General features: G+C 36.7%; 1 long non-coding RNA gene across 1 annotated transcript; it reads left to right on the forward strand.

Annotated features, from left to right (window-relative positions):
* Positions 1-20250: 20250 nt before the first annotated feature.
* On the forward strand, positions 20251-21747 carry LOC141633878 (uncharacterized). The gene is made up of 2 exons (XR_012538628.1): positions 20251-20554; positions 21557-21747. It is a non-coding gene; the product is annotated as an uncharacterized LOC141633878 (long non-coding RNA).
* Positions 21748-23149: the final 1402 nt, after the last annotated feature.

Below are 23149 nucleotides of genomic sequence, written 5' to 3' on the forward strand. Positions count from 1 at the left end.
CGAAATATATCATCAAAGTTTATTATTGCTGACTTCCTTGCTTATTTGTGTTAGACTCAAGCGTTGTTATTTTCTCTTACTACCTTTGTTATTTGTATTAGCAATTAATGGCTAGATAGGGTATAATTTCAGGAAGTGAATTGCCATTAATGAGAAATAGAGAAGGAGGTGGAGTGGCATAACATAAGAATAGAGTGTAACTGGCTATGGTCGGATACAAAGGTGTCTATTAGCTTTTGTTGGGGGTGATGTGTGGAGTGGCCACAAGATGGGGGTTGGTGTGCTAGAGTGGGCTAGGGTGTGCAGAGTGGGATGTGGTGATGTAAGCGAAGGCGTCAATATCCAGTTTGACGGTTTCCTAAAATGAAAGGCTGATTGAAAGGTTCCTCCTTGGAAAATGTATCCGCTGGTGCTTTCTTATTGCTACCGAATGTACATTATTCGTTTAAATCTGTGTATCTAAATCATGTATGGCCACCATTTTAGTTATTCATTCTTATTTTAATTTGCAGTTCTTGCCTTTTTTTTTTCTCCAGATCATATTGAATTGCTTTTATCGAGATCATTTTGGATCGATTTTATTCAATAGGCAAGGATTTATCCATCTTAATTCACTTAACCCTCTAGCCCTTATTGATTGACACTAGGAGGGTTGTAGATTTATGTGTTAGTTAATAATTCACTTGTTTAGTCTCCCACTTTAATGGTCTTATAGCAGACTTACGGAAATTTAACTAATAGTTTCAGTTTTTTCATTGCTCAGGGACGGCTGCCCTTGCTAGCTCTATTGTTCCGCCACTGTAGAATCATTACAGATATAAGTTTTTTGTGCAGAGTTTGTGTTAAATTTACCGACTGTTGATTTTTGTGGTTGTTATACTAGCCAGAATTTAAAACTGTACTGATATACAGGAAATTTATGATAATGTGAATTTCTTCTTTGTCGTACATGCATGGCATTTGTTGTGGCACCTTTAACATATGTTTCTGCTAACAACAAAGTTAATTGTTGCTCCAATGCTCTTGTATCGATTCCAAGTGCTGCAAAAAACTCCCTAACAGAACGTTCTGGCGATGCTCAGCCAAGGCAACTTATGCTGCTCCAGTTAGTGCATAACTAATAGGCCCTTTTCTTTCATTAATCTAATTGGTGTTTACATATCCACACTCTGTAGCCTTAAATCTTGTACATAATTTAATGTTGTGGGTTTGATGGTCAGGCAACCGATTTTGAGCTTGAGAACAAGAAGCATGATTTGTCGAGAGCAGTCCAGGAAACCGAGCGGGGACTTAAAACAATGGCTGATCAACGCTCTTCCATTGAGGAAGCCATGGTATGGTTTTCCTTTCTTTTTTTGCTGCTGTCTGGTCAATTATTCTATCTTTTGGTGCCTCACATACATCTATATTTCTTTAACATTTCACTTTTAAATCTGAGTATTACGCCCACAAGAAACATAAACTTTTTCACAAATTAGATGTGTCAGAAACTTTTTTTTTCTATTTTCCGAATCCACGTCATAAATACCAGTGCACCACCCTCAATGACTTATTTATCTCTTGCAGTTGAGCCTGGTTAACTTATGTTCAAACTAAAGAAAATGGTATTATGATATATGCTTGATGAAGTTTGATATGAGTCCAGGTTAGTGTAGAGAAATATGATGCTGGTGAGCCAGTTAACCTAGACAAACTTGATGGAACTTGGCGTCTTCAATATACTTCTGCCCCTGACGTTGTTGTTCTTTTTTAGTCGGCCTCTAGGCTTCCCATCTTTCAGGTACTTTTCAAATTCCCGAAATAACAATAGCATTAATAGCTGTTGTTGTATTGTTTGCGTCTTATACACTCTTTAAGTCTTCTAATTTGGTATTGTTTCATATACAGACTTTTGCATAGATTGAGATTTGTGTCTTACAGTCTTGTTTTTCAATTGTAGTTGTCTGTTGGTGTGATGCTAGGCGGGTCAGATCTTTCAGAAATTTGAATATTGTGATCGAACTGATGGAGGTGTTGTACGGAATGTTATCAAGTGGAGCATTCGAAATTTACTAGAGGTGAATTTTTGCTTGCTTAGTTCTTCGTGGTTAATAATGTTATATGTATAAAGCTATCACACAGCATGACGCAATCAATAAGGGGAGTTTGACGAGGCTTTAAAATCAATAATGTTATATGTATAAAGCTATCACATAGAATCAACAACGGCCCATTTACCCCTCGTCAAAAGATAACTGGCGTTTAATTGATTTTAAAGCTGAATTTTTCTTTTAAAAAAACTACGATGGAACTTCTAATATTTAATGATAGATATTGTGTTTGTCCAAATGTTTCAGAAAGAGGGGCAGTTAATTGAAGTGGATAATTGAAGTTGATCAACGATGAGGCAATTGACGATGATGATGAGGTTGGCGACTTATGTAAGAGGTATTTACATATTTACGGCCGCTTTTTTGTGTTTGTTTTATCATAAAATTGCATTCTTGTGATTACCTAATTGAAGCTACATACTCATCCTCTTAATTCTTTATTCTCTATGGTTTAGTTATTTAAATGTCTGTTCTGTGTTTGTTAATTGAAGTTTCTCTTCTTCTTCCTTTCACATTCATTTATTCAACCTCATGTTGTACACCGCTTGTTTGGTCCAAAGATTGTGGTAGCAAGTCTATGGATAATTGTTAATTGTTGTTTTTTTGAAATTTAAAGGATTTATATCCGTTGCACCTCAACTATCCACTGCAATCTCCACCAATGAAACTTTTACTTTATCACCCTTTCAAATATAACGTTCTTCGGAGACAGATCACCCTTTCATGCTTCTTGGCTATATTGGGTTTTAAAAGGCCTTACTCTTGGGGTTTGTGGTATATGTCCCTATACGGTAATTGCAGTTATAGGCGTGTCAATATCAGGGGATATTTTCAGTATAAAATAATTGTCTTTGTTCTCTAATTGATGCTAGTGAGCATGGATTTTTAGCTTGACTCGATCATAGGGAGTAGTTGAGTAATACGTTGCTGGGCACCTTCTTATTAGTTGGTGCCTTGCCTTGTGAGACCCCTAATATCGGTAACTATATTTTATCCGAGCAACTATTGGGAGTTTAACTCTCGATAGCTATGCAGTACATGATCATAATGTCGTACGTACATAAGAAAGTGCCCATATTCCTTCACACCTTGTCAAACATTGCGAAACTTTAGTTGAAAACTTGAAGATGCGACAATGGTAGGATGAGAGTGTATCTGTCTCCGAAGAGCGGTTTTGTTAATAACTTTTAAAATGTTGCGCACGGGCTCATTGTTGTTCAGTGGGCATTATATAATATGTCGGCGTAATCCGTTGGCTTTTTTTGGGTTGCTTACTTAGCCTTGACCAATGTTCACTATTTGAGGGGATATCTTAGGTGTGACGTGTCTACCCAAGATGAATAGGAACGATTCTATAGTTCGAGATATATAGGAATATATTGACCACATAGTGGAAGAGACGCCAAAACTATTTGCCTGTTTAGATGTTATCATGGCATCAACCCCTATGTTCGGTTTGTTGCGTGATCAAGAACCTCTATACTTGGAGAGTTGGAGACACCCAGAATGTGACATTAGATATCAGGGGATCTGATTGGGCTGCGGTTAGAGTCTAGATATTGCCTAATATTATGGACATTCAGGTGCTCAATTTCAGGGAGAGACGGTTGTGATAAAATTTGATGAAGAGAGTGATATGTCCGAAAAATGACAAAAAAGGAGCGACTTAGGTATGTGTCAGCTTGATCACATTAACATAGCCTGTTATTACTCTTGCATTTGTTTACTAAATCAAAATTCATGTTGCATAACTCTCCATCTAAGCAAGATGATAGTAAGAATGGAATGAGCTTGATTTGGTTTAATATGAATTCAATAATGCGCTTGCTTGGTTTGGCGCGAAAGACTTATATTAAGATATAGGAATCGGAGCTTGATAACGCTCCTCGTGTTGATTTATATTACATACGATATTTTTCTTTGCATCAAATAGAAACAACTAAAAAAGCAGCTGTTAAATCACATTTTAATTAGAATCATCTTATAAAAAAAGAAAAAAAAGAAAAATTTAATTTTTTATTTTACTTTATTTATAATTAGAGGCGGGGAGATCCTTTGTACCTTTTCTCTTTTGTATTAAGTGTTTGTACGTTTGGGTTGCTCATATAGTATGTAGCTACATTGGTATAGACAATTAGATGGTACCAAATTACATAGGCATTTCTTAACATTATCATATGTGGTGCATTTTAAAGATTTTGAAATAAATCAAGTATGCTTGTCATCACTATCTCTAAGATAGTTCGTCTTGTGTATGGGTGTGAAATCTAGCTCCTTTTGTCTTTATTTTCAAATGTACAATTTAATGGATTAAGAGTTTCAATTTGTAAGTGCCAGGTTATATACTACTCTACTCATTACTATGGAACACGAGCTGATACAAAATCTTAAAAATATATTACAGTAGCTCACCCTTTTTGGTTTGAGTCGGTCTTTCATTTGGTTCTTATATAAATGGTGTATAATTGAGTCACTATCGAATACTTGGGGATTGAGGGAGAGAGGCATTCAGCGGTGAAGAAAATAATTAATTGTAAAAAGGAGAAAAAAATTAGGTTAGGTTATGATGTTATGATGAGTGATTGAAGGAAGAAACGAGGGAGAAGAAAAAAGGTTAGGATCTGTTATTATAAAGGATATTGAATTTGAATTTTTTTCATCTTTATTTATTAGTTAATTTCCTTTTCATGTGCTCTTTAAGATATTTCTTATATTTGGGTTTTTGTTATGGGTAAGGTGAATGTTCTTGAAGACGAAGAGAATTGGACTCCAATTTAGGCTCAATGACAAAACGGCCGATTAGGTATTCCTCAATTCAATGACAATATATGCATCTCTGTTATATTGTCGCATTTGTGGAATGAATTGTACCAATACTTTCTTCTGTAAATATTATTATTTATCTACTTTGAAGTTTGAATGTTTAGTACTATGTTTTTTTCACATACTAATTTCGCCATCTATCTACTTTGAATTTCATCTTAATTGTTGTCTTCTTTTACTAAATTCTCCAGCTTTTGCTGCGCTGGAAATCGTTGATTCTACCCTCGTGGTTCTCTTTCGGTTCTAATTCGGCAAACCTAACCCTTTCTCAGGTATTGCCCCTCCCTTGTTCCTTGTTCTAGATGATACCATCCTATTTAACTAACATGAAATTAAACTCCCTTTAAATCATGTACAACAACCCTTTCAATCACGTGCAGCAATTTCTGGTACGTAATCAGTATTGATTTGATCTAATGGTAATAGCCTCAGTGCTAATAAATTGATCTTAGGTTATTGAGGGGTTTTGGCTGATTAGTAATTGTCTGCAGCTGTATTAAGGGTAAGGATAGTCGATCAAATCAATGAATTCATCTCGATTTTCCTTGTATTGCTTCTAATTACAACAATGGATTATGAATGCTGTATTATCAAAAATAAAACAAAAAAAAGTAGTGACAAACTATGGTGATATGTATTATGAAGCAGAAGAATTTGCGGTATGAATTGTGTGCCTAGCATATGTGTTTTTGTTTTAGTTTATGCACCAGTTTACAGGACACTAAGGTACTTGTCGTACTGTCCAGTTTCAAATCCAATGTCATGAGAACTAATCAATGATTTTATCAACTGAGCTTGTTGACACCACAACCAGCCAACCACTACTTTTTAGATTTGGCAATGAATAACTCCATTTTGGATGGTCTAAGTTTTTTTTATTCTATTTTTGAAACTGAGATTATATGAAGCACCAACGGCTTTCATATCAAACGTTTTGGTTCTTTGTATATACATCCTGTCTTCCGTTGTTTAATAGTTGACTATTATGAATACTATACCTGTTGCATATCTTTGCCGAGGAAGGCAATCCGACGAGAGGTTTAACATATTTATCTGCTCTTATATTTAAGATTTCAGGATGAGTTTCTTCTGCTTCCCCTTTGTCAATTTTTAATGTTCACTCTTTTGGCTTGCAGTTCCGACGATGATGGTGATGAAAGAGTCCGGGGCTGGTGGCGGCAGGATTGACACTGATCATGGAGATACCAGAATTAGAGGAAGCAAAGTTAAATCAGGTGATTGTTAGTATTATTTTCATGTCTGATTAGGGTTGGTGCTGGTGGTTGTCTTTACTCTTCGTGACGCTCTTTTCCTTGGCATTTCCCCTTTTCTCTTCTCTGGTATGTTTATATTGGTTCAGTATTAATTGTGTGTTTCGTTTTCAAGCTAATTTTATTCAACTGTGTTTGTCTAGACATCAGTATTAATCCCCTTTTTCTCTTCTCTTGTATGATATTTTTATCTCTAAAAAAGAGTAGTCTAAATAAACATTTAGAAAGGTACTTTTATGCCTGGACAGCAGTATTCTGTTGTTAGTGGCCAACTACCACAAATTGCTCTGTTATGTGCCTCTCTTATTCTATATATTCCTAGAGTATCTAAATTCATGGTATGTGCATAAGTCAGGATAACACTTGGTGATAGGCATGTCATGGAGACTTTGTGACTCTGTTTGATTGTGTTCAGATTGAGAGGTGAAAAGGAAGGAGGGTGATCGGTGGGAGGGAGAGAAAGAGAGAGGGATACGTTAGGAGGGAGAACTATACAAGTAACTGTATAGGGTATACCTATCACATCATCACGGAATCACAGGTGATGGGGAGGGGAAGGGAGAAGAGGAGAAGGGGAGAGGGATAAAGAGAGGAAGGTAGGGAGGGAAGGAAGAGAGTATTTGCTTAGTTTTACTCAGATTTAGAGAAGTGGAGAGGGTTGTAGGGAAGGAGGGGGGAGGGAGACTCCCTGTTTAGTTTTGTTCAGATTGAGATAGAATGAAGAGGGATAGGGTGGGGGTGGGAGTGAGGAGAAGGAGGGATAGCGTTTGTGCATTGTTTTGATCAGATTGTCTTTGCATGATGAATCTGTTAGGATATTTGTCGTACTCAGTTTTTCCCTGCTTTTCTCAACATCCTCCCCATCAAAATCATTCTTCTGGTACTCCATCTTAATCTTACGTGTCTCCGTACTGATGGTGACTTTACCGTTTACCTATGCAGGGAAGTGAGGGAACTGTTCTTATATGTTGCCATTGCCTTGTGGTCTGGGCTCATCATTGGATTTGTGAGGAAATGCTACAATAGCAATGCATACGGGTATTAATATGAAAAATAGAACCATAGTTTATTCCATTTCTGACAAGTGTCTTGCAAAACTAAAGCCACACCAAATATTATTTTCGGGTTGGCTTTGGACTACAAATCTGTTGTTATCCCCATCTTTGCGATTGCTGTTAGTATTTCCGTGAGATGTAGCTTTACTGCTATGTATGGTTGTTGATAATGAAGATGGGTTTAGACTGGTGATTGAGTTCAGTTACATCGGGACTGGTGGTGTTCATAGATAATGAAGATGCATAGGGAGAAGAAGACGAGGACCAGAGAGTGAAGGATGATGTATTTCATTTTATGGAATTAGGTTATCATAGTGAGAACGGCGAAAGTCGCTACTTTTTAGCTATAACTATTGTCTTATACATTTGACTTTTTTGAAAATTGCTTGTTATAACTTTCTTTCATTTATCCTATTTTAATGGCACTTTCGTAAAACACTTTCAAAAGTAAACAATCAAGTCGATCGTTAATTAATTACAAGCAATGATGGCGAAATGTTACAATTTATACTATGTAGGTTTCATGATGTATAAGCTGATACTATTCTTTGTGATGGTAGTACATTGGGTATGTATACTTTAATGTTGGGGTTTAAGAGTTGGTCAAATACGACAGTCAATGTACACGTTCAATATATAATGTGGGTCAAATAACCTGAAATGCTCATAGAATGTACCGTGAATTTTAGCTAATTATCTAATAATGTTTTTGCTATACAAAGCTGTAGTTATTATTAACAATTGTTACCTTAAAAGGTGTACGTGACCAGATATTATTTACAGTTCATGGCAAAGCTAAATATTTTCAGAAGAGACGAATATGGTCCTTGGAGCTAAAGATGCTCAATTCTATTGTTTCTTGGTGCACCGAATAATTTGATAGAGAGCACAAATGACAATTCTATCATTAAATATTTGAAGATAGTGCAATAGATTAAGAAACTAAAACGTCAAATTAAGGCAACTACGTTGAACATTACACGTAAAAAAAAAGGTTTCTACACTAGAACAAAACGCAACTACATCTATACACATTCGGTAATTTTCGCCAAAACTGAGCCATAAACAGATTCGCTGCAATAACAAACAGAAACGCGAAAAAAAATATCTAGATGGATGTGTCATAGTGGTAATAACAAAGTCATCCAAACTATGAGGTCATGGGTTCAAGCCTTATCAATAACCTTTTTGGAGAAAAATATTCCATAAATATAATTAACTAGATTTGTTAACTACAAATGCTAAATTACTAACCTACCCTTAAACTAACTAATGAAAGTTAACTATAGTTTGTCATGTGTCACAATGTCATTGGTTGTGTATGGAAAAACACATACACAATGTGTATGTGTATTGTGACACCCCTCGATAGGGCATCAAATTTAAAGCGGAAAATACGAGATTTTTGAAACCTTTAAAAGTTTAAAGTGCGAAATCCACCATAAGTGATCAAATAAAAATGAAAAGAAAGATAATTAAGTTTTACAATTTAAAACAAGTGCGTTGGGGAAAAGATATCCCACGAATAAACACAAGTCTAACGATAGGTGAGTTTAAGCAAACTATAACTAAGGTCCAAGGGTCAACGTTCTCGCTAGCTCACACGTCTTCCCCATAATCTGCATCACAAACCCGTCATTCATGTAAACATGAACGCCACGGTCAATGTGGGGAGTAACTCGGGTTCTCCCGCCCACAATATGTCGAAATGCACATAAGCAAGAACTTAATTAAACATATTGATCATGCATCATACTTGAATAATATGAACAAGGGAATATAACAATAATCATAATGAGATAGGCATATTGCATTCTTAAAGAGATAGGCATGGTACATCATATTAAACATGCTTTCAAGGTAGCAAAACATGGATATGAGATTAGGCATCGAATCATATGAAGAAGGTAAACAACGGATCAATTAAATAGGAAATACATGGATGGAAACCAATAGCCATTACTTTGAAAATCTCTTAACCACCATAGCACGGGACGTGGCTACTAATGTCACATTCATACTTATGGCTTGCATCTCACCATAAGAACAGATGGGAACATCAATCCCGGCGATCATATCGCAACTAGGGGCTTGCATCTCACCACTAGTATCCGATAGGACCAAGACTCTCACAAACAATCATAGAAGACGTGCACTCTCGTATATAAGAACACGCCAATGACCGTAACAAGCAAGACATTTACAAAGGCTTTGACTCAAAACAAGACAAACCCCTAGACTCCAACCTCCTGGTAGGACGACGCTCATAATACGGTCCTAGTCTAAATCTGGCCAGACTCTCGGGATGGACGACACCCGATTCGACATACAATCCCAAATCGTATCCAAGACTCGATCCATGGTACACCTAACCGTGACCGAAAAGTCGAGTAACCCCAAATCGGAACTTTGTCACCTAACCGTGACCCACGAACCGAAGAGGCGGAAGGAATAACCCAACTCGGAAACAATGGCACTTAACCGTGACCCAAGGTCCGAGGGCAAAGTAAGGAATGTCAAGCCGTCACACAATGTAAACCGTCACACTCCGGTCACAAATACGAGTAACAATGATTATATAAACGTAACGTAAACAATTCATGTGAAGCATGTATGAGTATAAGAGTACAACAATTACCAGGTGCTCTCTGCCGGTGTGGGCACCGGCTGCCGGCCCACCGGCAGAGGATTTATGCTAAGGTGAACAAGGTTAAAAATAGAGGAAGGTGTATTCTCTGCCGGTCCACCGGCTGCCGGCCCACCGGCAGGGAATACAAGCCAAGGTAAAGCAAAGCCAAAATAGCTGAAAGTGTATTCTCTGCCGGTCCACCGGCTGCCGGCCCACCGGCAGGGAATACAGGTCAAGGTAAACAAGGTCAACAATGCTCAATGTGTATTCTCTGCTTGGTCGACCGAGCCGCTCCACCGGCAGGAATACACCCTATAGTCAAACAAGCTCAACTTTGTACATTATGTATTCTCTGCCGGTTGACCGGCTGCCGGCCCACCGGCAGGGGATACACCCTATTATAAAAGCCATCAAAATTGCATATACTCGCTGCCGGTTGGGTAGGCCGGCTGTCGGCCCACCGGCAGGGGATCACTGTACACGCAAATTCCATTAAACAACCATCTAAAGTCTCCTAATTTCAACCATCTTAATTTCAATCATCTTATACTCCCATAATATGATGAACACATGGAAAATTACTACATTCAAGATGTAAATAACATATGGGGTTGATTATTAATCATTAAAGTGAGGTCTAATCATGCAATTATGAGGGAATTCCTTTAAGACAAACCTCATGTTTCACCATCTTATAACCAAGCATGAAAATTACTCATTAACATGTGAAAAACATCATACAAGTATTCTACTCAACACCAAATCACTATAAGTCATGAAAGATACCAACTTTAACATTCATATGAGTCTATTACTACATAATTCACACAATTTTAACATAAAAGTCGAGTAACCCATCACCGTTACCTTTTTGCACTTAAATTCACAAAAGACTCGTCTACCTTTCAAGGATCCACTTCCGGGTCAACTAAACCTTCTCCTAAACATAAGAGAACACAAAATAAGACTAAGAATCGAAACTAGAAAAAGGGTACCATGTAGAGAATGGTTCGACAGCCCCATTAATGGAGGAAATATAGTTCTTTTCTTACCTAGAAAGAAGAAGGGCGATGAGAGGAAGAGATAGACGCGAAAATCACTTGATTCGGATAAGAATTGAGCAAGTTATGGTGTTTTGAAGATTTGTAAGAGGAGAGTATGAAAATGGTGTTTGTTGTTGCGGGTGAATGCTGAAAAATTGAGGAGGAAGATGTAGTTAGGGTTTCCCTCATTATTTTTATGAGGAGTAAGGAGTAGTATGTGAGTCCATTGGTCATACTAGGCCCAACATGCAAGATTGAGTTGATATACACAAGAATTTACGTCTCAAGCCCACTACAACTTAAGACGGAGAATATTATTATTATTATCATTATTATCCGACCAAAATATTTATTTTGTATTACTTAAGCTTTAAAAATATAATATTTATAAAAATCATGTTTAATGATGAGATTAATTAAATTAAATAATTTAAAATATAAATAAGACAATAGAATGGTTAAGTAAATTATAAATGTCAAAATGGAAAATTCGCGGGTGTTACATGTATCATCTTCCCACGCGTGTCATCAGATTAAGAAAGTTACTGGACCCTCCAGTTTTTTTACAAACTGGAGAGGAGCTGAGCTCAAATATAAGCTCTTAATTAACAATCACACATTAAATAATCATTTCACACCGTCAAGATCTAAACCCTAACATTACACTTTCGGTCTGAACTCTCAATGCCGCAACACAATATCCTGTGTCCCTCTTTAATTTTTTCAATCTCCCTCTTTATTTGATTATATCTCCATCTCAATCTCTCTAAAATATTTGTGCATGCAAATTTTCAAGTTGTGTGTTATTTTCGAAGATCAAGCCTTGATAAAACTAGGGTCAAGAAGAAGGATGTTTTGTGGGAATCAAAAGTTGCATATTACTCCATGCCATATGGTACTTATATAGAACATATACAACTCCTACTCCTATAGATTAGGAAACTAACTCCTAAAAAATATATACAATCATATTAGTTCCTAATACACAGCTAACCAAATAACAAACTTTGACTAAACGTATCTAAATGATTTGCACAATATCTTTTCACTCCTCCTCAAGTTGGAGCACTTGGTAAGCCAAGTCCCAACTTGCGTTGAAGAAGCCTATACGCTTCACCTCCTAATGCCTTCGTGAAAAGGTCAGCTACTTGTTCCTTACTCCGTACGTGAAGCGCGTTAATGGTCTTGTTCACTAAGTATTGACGGATGAAATGACAGTCAATCTCAATGTGTTTGGTTCGGTCGTGAAATACCGGATTTTTGGCAATATGAAGTGCAGCTTGATTATCGCAAAACAAATCGATGGGTTCAGTATGGACACTCCTAACGATGCTAGAAAAGACTTAATCCAAATTAGCTCGCTTGTTACCGCTGCCATTGCGTGGTATTCTGCCTCCGCCGTAGATTTTTCCACTGTTACTTGCTTTTTCGCTCTCCAGGCTATGGGTGAACCTCCTAAGGAGACGAAATATCCGCTCAAGGATCTCCTTGTTAATGGGCAAGACGCATAATCAGAATCACAAAAGCCTTGCAACTGTAAATTCGAATTTCCATTAATGATAATCCCCTTGTTCGGGTTCATCTTCAGATATCGAACCACTCGCATTGCTCCGTCCCAATGTTCTTTCCTTGGCTCGTGAACGAATTGTGTGAGCACGTGCACGGCATACACGAGGTCTGGCCTTGTAATCGTCAAAAAAATGAGTCTTCCTACAACTCTTCGATATTTCATTACATCCTTCAACAACTCTCCCTTAGCTAAAGCAAGATTATGATGTTGTTGTATTGGTGTATGCACCGGTTTGGCTTGTGACTGTCCTGCCTCCTCTATTATTCCTAATGCATACTTCCTTTGATTGAGGAATAACCCCTTTGCACTTTGCGCTACTTCAATGCCCAAGAAGTACTTGAGGCGACCCAAGTCCTTTATGCCAAATCGCTTGTCAAGACATTGCTTAAACTCCCGACATGCCTCACTATTATTACTTATAACGAACATATCATTGACATACACAAGTACCCCAATGAAAACACCATCTTTGTTGCGTGTAAACAGCGAGTAATCGGCCCATGATTGGATAAATCCGTATTCTCGTAGAACTTCGGTTAATTTTGAAAACCAATTTCGCGAGGCTTGTTTTAATCCATACAACTATTTTTCCAATTTGCATACCTTGTTCCCATCCTCCTTCTCGAACCCTTGCGGAATGCGCATATATACTTTTCCTCTAAATCTCCATGCAAGAACGCATTGTTCACATCCAACTGTTCAATTACCCATTTCTTAGCTGCTGCAACGGCTAACAAACATCTCACGCTTGTCATTTTCGCCACCGGTGCGTATGTCTCGTGATAGTCTATTCCTTCCACTTGAGTAAACCCTTGCGCCACGAGTCGAGCTTTGTATCTTTCGATTGTCCCATCTGCCTTGTACTTAATCTTGTAAACCCATTTACACCCAATCGGTTTCTTTCCATTTGGCAATGAAACGATCCTCCAGGTTCCATTTTTCTCAAGAGCATCGATTTCTTTGCGCATAGCATCTCTCCACTTCGAATTCTTCGCAGCCTCGAAATAGTGTTGTGGCTCTCTTGTCTCGTCAATAGCAGCCAAGAACTCCCTGTGACCATTAGAAAAACAATTTGCAACAACGTAATTGACTAGAGGATAGCGAGTACCTGGTCTCTTGGATGGAGCTTGGACGAAATGAGCTTTTTGTATAGAGGGGTTTATTATTCGCGTCGATTTGCAGCTATAATCCTTGCGCCAAAAAGGCTCGAATTTTTGTCTTGCTCCTCTACTAAGAGCTCCTGTTTCTGTTTCGTGCCCTGCTGCACTTTCGTCATTACTTCCATCTCGCTCAACCCGATTCTCCACGTCTTCTGGATGTCCCCGGACTGGCGTCTCTTGTTCATCAATTGACTCTTCACTCCCCCTGACTTCGTGGGTGTTATTGTCTAAAACTCCCTGATTATAATTTTCTTCTTGATGCATATTATCCACTACACTAGTTTCATGTTGCATATTTTGACTCGCCAAAGGTATGCTATCCCCATTTGAATTTGACTCTCCAGAATTATGGGGTAGCTCATGCTCAAAAAATTGAACGTCCCTTGAGACAAACAACTTATTATTACTTAAGTCATATACTTTCCATCCCTTTTTATTGTGTGGATATCCTAAGAATAAACACCGCTTTCCCCGCTCCCCAAACTTGTCTCGGGCTCTATCTTTATTGTGCACATAACAAAGACATCCGAATACTTTGACATTATCAAAACTCGGTTTTTCTCCATATAGCAGCTCATATGGCGTTTTATCTCCTAAAATGGGTGTGGGGGTTCTATTAATTAAGTATGCCGAGGTTAACACGCACTCCCCCCAAAATTTAATCGGTAAATGAGCTTGAAAGCGTAATGCCCTAGCCTTTTCAAGAATGTGTCGGTGTTTTCTCTCAACCCGTCCATTCTGTTGCGGGGTGTCGGTGTTGCTAGTCCTAAAAATAATCCCGTTTTCTTCATAATAATATTTCATTTGTCCTGATAAAAACTCCGTTCCATTATCGCTTTGAACAACTTTAACACAAGTATTAAATTGGTTTTTAACCATTTGACAAAAAACCCGCAATATCTCACCAGCTTCACCTTTGTCTTTCATCAAATATACCCAAACATATCTACTGTGGTCATCAACAATCGTCAAAAAATAATGTGAACGAGATAGACTTGGAGTGCTATAGCCTCCCCAAATATCGCAATGCATCAAACCGAATAAAAAACCACAACATTTATTATTAAGCGAAAAAGGAGTTCGGGTTTGTTTAGCCCTACAACACGCATCACAAATCTGGCTAGAGTTCCAAGACAATTTATTACCAACCAAATTCGAAAAACGGGATAAAATATTACTCGAAGGGTGCCCAAGTCTAGCATGCCACAGCATAAAGTCCTTCGTCACATCTACCTTGCAGGCCACATTTTGCGTTTCCTTCCTGAAATAATAAACCCCGTCTCGCGCATCACCCCGTCCAATCTCCATCCTCGAAGACCGGTCCTACATAACACAAAAGTCGGAATAAAATGTTATTACACAATCGTTTTCTCTAATTAATTGTTTGACAGAAATTAAGTCACATTGCAAAGTGGGCACATAAATCACATCCTGTAAAATAAAATTCTTGCTCAAAATAACTTCTCCATGATCAGTAGCTTCCACCTTTCTTCCGTCTGGCAATCCAATTAAGGATTTCTCCATTTTTCGAATATTTGTCAAACATTCTCTCCTTCCAGTCATGTGGTGTGAGCAACCACTGTCAATAAGCCATTCGTCATCAATATTATTACTCATACCTGTGAGTTTATCGCTACCTTCGGGACTCGAAGCCAACATGATCCTTATGCGCTCTATCTCCTCGGCATTAAAGGGTTGTGGCTGCGTTTCCGTTTCCTTTGCAGTGGTTGAGGTGCCAACAGCATTCGCCTGGAATGTCCCGTTCTGGTTGCGTCCACCAGACTTGCCTCCTCCTCGGCCAAAGGACCCTCTGCCGCTGCCTGCTCCTCTCCGTCCCCTGCCTCTTCCTCGTGCTTTCACAGCTTCATAGACATGCTTGCCATAACACGTCTCCTCAGTATGGTAATATTTGCCACAATGAGTACACTGTGGTACACCTTCTGGAACCTCCACACTCTGATTTCCCGTAGCAGCTCTTCCACGTCCTGATCCATACGTCTTTACGGCCATGGCCGCTTCAATTCTCTCCTCCTTTTCCTTCATCATGTTGGCATGTCTTTCTTCCCTTAAAACAAGAGAATATGCCCTTGTAAGGGAAGTGATAGGGTCCTCCATCAAAATATTTGAACGAAGATTGCCATATAACTTCGAATCAAGTCCCATCAAGAATTGATGGACCTTTTCTTCCTCTCGTTCCTTTGTTAATGCAGCTGCAGCCCCACATGTGCACTAGGTGAATTGAGAATAGTTGGCAAGTTCATCCCAGATTACCTTGAGACGAGTGTAGTATTCTACCACTGACTCCCTTCCTTGTTTGCACTCACTTAGTTCTCCTTTCAGTTGGTGAACCCGTGGTGCGTTTCCAGCCGTATATCGATCACGCAGTTCATCCCAAATTTCCTTCACACTTTAGGAAAACGTGATGCTTGCGTGTAACTTCTCCTCAATTGAACTTCTTAGCCATCCTCTTAACATGGCATTACATTGTCTCCATGCCACTAACTCGATATTGTCTTCTCCTTCATCTCCTGGAGGTTTTCCGACCTTCCCTTCGATGAACCCTAACTTGTTCTTAGCATCCAAGCCATTTCTTACGGCATCGGCCCACAAGTCGTAATTGTCACCATTAAATTTGGTTGTTGCAAGCGACATGTTAGGACTATCAAAGGGATGGAGATAAAGTGGCGACGACATGGGTATCACTCGCTTTTCATGTTCTCCAATTTTCTTCCCTGAATCCTCTCCTTTTGTCATCTTGTTTTTCTTGGATTGTTTTCTTTGTTTTTGTTTTGTCTTAGATCTAGAAAAAATGGATCGTTGCTCTGATACCATGATAAAACTAGGGTCAAGAAGAAGGATGTTTTGTGGGAATCAAAAGTTGCATATTACTCCATGTCATATGGTACTTATATACAACATATACAACTCCTACTCCTATAGATTAGGAAACTAACTCCTAAAAAATATATACAATCATATTAGTTCCTAATACACAGCTAACCAAATAACAAACTTTGACTAAACGTATCTAAATGATTTGCACAATATCTTTTCAAGCCTTAAGGTTATTTTGATGGTTTATCTTTCAAATACATAATTTTTTCGTCATTAAATAAAATCTGACCTTTTTTTTGTAGGGTTATTATATTCTTATTTTGAGCAATACTTATTTGTTTTTCTTTAATTTTTCAGCTACTCAAAATAGTAGAAAAGAAATACTTACACACAAAAAAATTCCTCTAATTTCATTGTGAACCAAGCCAAGTTTTCAGCCATGTTTTTTCCTTATTTTGGTCATCTTTACACACACAAAAAATATATTTTGAATTGATGAGTATTTTGAAATATGCTTTGAGTTGTGGTTATTTTGTAATATTTTTTTCGAATTTTGTTCCCTTATTTTGTTGATATAAATTAACTTGTGGTTATTTAGGAATGTCTAAATATTATAATCGAAATATTATTTCTAAACATGACATCTAATTATCTAAATGTTTCCATGGCATTTACGGAGAATTAAATTAATGGGTTGTTACTTCAGCACTTATGTGATGTTAAGAGTTTTATGACGAAAATTAGCTTGTGGTATATTTTAATTTTTGAAAGATGGTATATTTAAATTTTAGTTAATTGTAAATTAGATTTTTATAATTTGTCCATTTGTATTCCCTTTTAGTTATTTTATTGCTCCGTATTAAAGTTGATATAATTAATAATAGACTATTCATAGTTAGCCTCACTCAAATCATGTATTAGCAAACAATTAATTTAATTAAAGACATTGTACACTGGAACGTGGTTCCTTAAATTCTGCTAAAGCTAATGCAGATTTGACTTAGTGACTTTCAACCACTGACACATCAGATGAATAGGATTAGTCTTATACTGTGCTCTCATATAACCTCATCATGATAATCATTTTCAGTGATTCATCATGAAATACCTTATAGTGATTGTTCTTAATTACTATGTTTATCTTACTATCTTTTGATGGTGAAGAGAACACGAGGCATAAAGAGTTGATAGCGCTTCATAATAAACATTTAAGTTCTTATAGAAATAACTCTTGATTGTTTATAACTTGGTGTTTTTTTTGTACCAGCATTACTATATTTAATGCAGTAAATTTGTTTTCTACTAGATAAAAATGATAGATTATTTTTATTAACCTTGAAAGCACAAATTCTCACTTTAGACGACCCAATGTCATACTCCTTATATTTAAATTAAATTAAGATAATACTATAACAAGTCTTTTTTCAATGCTTATATATATATATATATATATATATATATATATATATATATATATATATATATATATGCGATCCTATAAGTCCTCTCTTTTAAGGTGAGTCCTTGAGTCCTCATCCTAACCCTTAGATCTAATAAATGGATGGTTGTATATATAGAAATGGGATCCTATAAGTCCTCTCTTTTAGGGTGAGTCCTTGAGTCTTCATCCTAACCCTTAGATCTAATAAATGGATGGTTGAGATTAAATCAAAATAATGGGCTGAGATATATAAACTAACAAACCCTAATTCTCACATCACTCCCACTTCATTTCACTGCCTCCACAACTCTCTCTTACTTCTCTCTCTTCCTCTCATCTTCTTTCCCCCTTCAATATTCATCCACCAACTCCGATGGTACCACGCCGCCGCCACCACACCACGCCGCCATCATGCTACCCTCGCCGCCATCACGCTGCCGCCATGCTACCCTCACCGCCATCACACTGCCGCCGTCTCGACCTACTACCAACGCCGCCATCCCCTCTCTTCTTCACAAATCTCGTTTTTTTTGTTTTTTTTTTCAGTTTTCGTTTTATTTTTGGTGGTGGTGGTGGTGGTTGCTAACGGTGGTAAGTGTTTTTTTTTTCTTTTTCGGTGGCGGTGATGGGTGTTGATGACGGGCGGTGGGGTGTGTTGGCTTTTTTTTTCTCAGATCTCGTTTTCTTTGTTGTGTTGGCGTTTTTTTTTCTCTCAGATCTCGTTTTCTTTGTGGTGGTGGTGGTTGGTGTTGACGGTGAGAGGGTTGTGTTGTCGTTTTTTTTTTCAATTTTTGGTTTTTTTTTGTTGGCTGGTGATGGTTGACCTTCGTGGTCAAAAGGTGGCGCGTGTGGCGTGGTCAGGTGTTGGGGCGCGTGTCGCCGTGGTCGGTGAGAATGAAGGGTGGCGGAGTCATGACTAAAGTTACACTCTTATCGAACTAAAGTTACACTGTTATCGAACTGAAGTTACACTTATCGGACTGTAAACTCTTATCGGACTGAAGTTACACTCATAGCGGACTGAAGTTACACTCCTAGCAGACTGAAGTTACACTTATTATAACTATAGTTACAATCGTAAATGAGTACAGTTACATAAACTTGTTTTAAAATTATAAAAATTCAACATTAATTAAAAATTACATAAATTAAATTTTTTACATAAAAAATGATTTTAAAAATTAAAGTTACATCTTTAAAATACTAAAATTACACTTGATAAACAGTAGAGTTACACTCATAATGTATTTAAGTTACATAAATCGTTAAAATTACATAAGTTCAAATTTATTTATTTAAAATAATATTATATAACATAAATTCAAATTTTTGTATAAAAAAAAGGCCTAAAATGATAAAATTCAAATTTTTATATTAAAAAAAGACTTTAAATATTAAAGTTACACTCGTACAGAATTAAAGTTACAATCATGGACTAAAGTTACACTAATAAATGAGTAAAGTTACACTCAAAAAATGAGTGATTAAGATTAGGACTTAGGGACTCAACCAAAATTGTGGACTTATAAGAACTCTTCTCTCTCTCTCTCTCTCTCTCTATATATATATATATATATATATATATATATATATATATATATATATATATATATATATATATAGAATTAGGATCATATGAGTCCACCCTATCTTTTTGAGTCCGTGAGTCCATGATATAATATCACATGTTATATTAAATAATATCACAGTTTACAGTATCACACGTTATACTAAAGAGTATCACAGCTGGAAAAAAAATTTTTTCAAAAAAAAAAATTGAAAAAAAAAATCGTGATATTGTTTTATAATACAATATCACACGTTATGCTAAACAATATCACACGTTATACTAAACAATATCACAGGTTTCACGAAAAAAAAAATCAGTTAAAAAAATTTTTAAAAAAAATTGAATTTTTTTTTTGTGATATTGTTTTGTAATACAATATCACAAGTTATACTAAACAATATCTAAAAAAAAAAATTTTGAAAAAAAAAAAATTTTAAAAAAAAAAATTTCGAAAAAAAAAATTTATTTCAAAAAAAAAAATCGTGATATTGTTTTGTATAGTGCGTGATATTGTTTTATTGACTCATGGATTCAAATATTTAGGTGGACTCACCGGAACCCACCTCTCTCTCTCTCTCTCTCTCTCTCTATATATATATATATATATATATATATATATATATATATATATATATATATATATATATATATATATATATATATATATATATAGTCGGGTCGTGCGAATCTGTACGAACTAATACATACCACTAGATTTGAGTAATTAACGATCAGGCCAACATTAAAAAAACTAACTCACCTGTGACATTAGTCTTTTCTATTTTCTTTCATCCCCTTCCACCACCCACTACCCCTCCTCCACCTCCCCAGACCACCACCCTCCGACGGTGACCTACTCGACGGGACTCCGACGCCGATCACTCATACACTGATCACTCAAACCCAACTTCGACGCCGACGGTCTTGTTTTTCATCTTCTCCATCTGTTTTTAATGTCTCTTCGTTTTATCATTCACGCATCGCCTTTGCTCCGGCGACCAATTCCTTTCTCCGACGACTCACTCCAGCATACTATCGCCGAATTTTCATTGCATCTCCCTTCTCCGGTGAGTTAGTTCTTTTCAACTTCTAAAAACTAGTGATTTTAATTATAGATCTGCTAAAAAAGGTGGAAATTCAAAAAAAGGTTGTAAAAATGGCCTAGTCGGAACATTTTGTCTCGGGAAATGTCTTCCTCAGCCAAATTTGAGTCCACTAGTGGTGACGGAGGAGAATGACAACAATGATATGGTGTTTGTGGGTGGTTAATTATTGGGTTGTGGACCGGAGACGACAAGATTGACGCCGACAACGATGTTAGTGGGTCGGCGACTGGCATGTGTGGGTCTGAGTTTTCGGCAAATCTACATATGGTGAGACTATTTGAGAAATTGCATCACACGATGAAACTTATGTGTTTTATATAAAAATGCAGTCGGCCAAATGTTAGTTCTGTGTAGCTAGTTGTTAATATTTGTCTGATTCAGTAGCCTGTTGTGGGGGTATTAGTGTTAAACGGAAACATTCTTTATGTAATTGTTAGAAAATGATATGTATATGTGAGTATGTCTGATGCCCGGACACTCATTGGCAATCGATAATGATTGTAAATTTGTAATTATAAAATTGGTTGTAGGTTGATGAGTGATAACTTTGTTATTGATGACAAAGTTTCAGATATTTTGTTTTATACGCCATTTTGTCATGCATCAGTTGTGGGGTTGAATATTTGATATGTAATTGGATTCCATGTATTTTGTGGAACATTCATATGCTAAGCAGAGGCTATATGAAGTATATTGTTGACTAATTAGTCTGTTTGGCTTTCATGGGTGAGAATGGGAGCGAACATAAACTGTGAATGTTGTGATCCGTGTTCCATAGCAAAAATAGGATCAGCTGTTTAGATAATGACGGGTTTAGAACCCATGTCACGATTATTTCACTAAATGACCGACATTGACGGAATGGGATGGTCAGCGCGGTCTCTGAAATTAATGTGCATTTTTTTAATGTAGTGCTGCAGTTGTTATACACCTTCCCCTTTTCTCTTTTTTCTGTTTTTGCAGGGATATATTGATTTCAGCCGCTTCGATGGATTCAACAACTTTGTTACGGGTTCCGAACAAGTTAATTAAACTAACTATGAATTAGTATAAATTGACTTGTATGTCAATTTTCACATTGTAGTTTTCATTTTGAACAAATCAGAGAAATGGGTTTGCTAGAGCTATGATATTATTGCTAGCTACATTGCTTATATCAGCTTTCTTCGATGCTTGTTCTCATTCCCCTGTATATTGCTAGCTACATTGTATGAGCTTTCTTCAATGTCGGAATGAAGGCTGCCAAGATTAGTGTGGAAATGTTACGATTGTATACCCATTTGGCACCAAAAAAAAATTGTGCCATGGGAGACGATTATATCATTAGCTGCCATAGGAATGTGACGATTATAAATTGTGAACACCCTAAAAATCTAACAAGCCCGAGCTCGGATAAATTATTCAATTCACTCTAATCATGTGTTTAGAGCATCACAAAATCTCATTGAAGACGGGCAATATTCGTCACAAGCTTGTGACGGATACCGTTTCCTCTCACAAAATACCCATTAAGAGGTGAGTGGGAAGCACATGGGGGGTGCCCCACCTTGTCCCCCTCTCCCTTTTTGTGAGAGGTCATAAGCTTGTGACGAGATTAGTCCGTCAGAAGCAAGATTAGCTGTTAGAGCATATCCTTTTCTAATCATGTGTTTAGAGCATATCCTTTTATTCGTTTAAAAGGTATGTTAATAGAAAAAAAAACAAATAATTACAAACTTGAAATCATTGATACTAATTGGGTATTAGGGTGTAACCGACTTATTGGGATAATAAAAAAAATAACATAGTCTATCACCATTTCGAGATATGTATCTAATAATTTATAAAACTGTATTAACTAACTAAAAGTATGTATCTAATAATCGAAAGAAGTGTATCTAGTTAGATAAAGGTATGTAACTAGTAACTTAAAGGAGTGTATCTAGAACGCTAAAGGTTTGTTTCTAACAAATTAAGAGTGTAAAGTGTGTATCTAGTAACTTAAAGAAGTGTATCTATCTAGTTAAATGTATGTATCTAGTAGCTTAAAATGAGTGTATCTAGCTAGTTAAAGAGGCGTGTATCTAGAAACTTAAAAGTAGTGTACCTATCTTGTTAAAAGTATGTATCTAGCCATTTAAAGGAGTGTATTTAAGTCAGAGAACTTAAAAAAGAAGTGTATCTAGCTTGCTAGATATGTGTATCTAGCAAGGTAAATAAGTGTATCTAGCAAGGTAAAAGAGTGTATCTAGATTGTTTGAGATGCGTATCTAGCAACATAAATGAGTGTATCTAACAAGGTAAAAAAGTGTATCTAGCTTGCTAGATATGTGTATCTAGCAAGGTAAAAGTATGTATCTAGCTTGTTTGAGATGCGTAACTAGCAATGTATATGAGTGTATCTAACAAGGTAAAGAAGTGTATCTAGCTTGCTATAAATGTGTATCTAGCAAGGTAAATAAGTGTATCAGGAAGGTAAAAGAGTGTATCTAGCTTGTTTGACATGTGTATCTAGCAATGTAAATGAGTGTATTTAGGAAGGTAAAAGAATGTATGTAGCTTGTTAGAGGAGTGTAT

The sequence above is a fragment of the Silene latifolia genome, chromosome Y (assembly GCF_048544455.1).
Source record: "Silene latifolia isolate original U9 population chromosome Y, ASM4854445v1, whole genome shotgun sequence".
NCBI classification, from domain to species: domain Eukaryota; kingdom Viridiplantae; phylum Streptophyta; class Magnoliopsida; order Caryophyllales; family Caryophyllaceae; genus Silene; species Silene latifolia.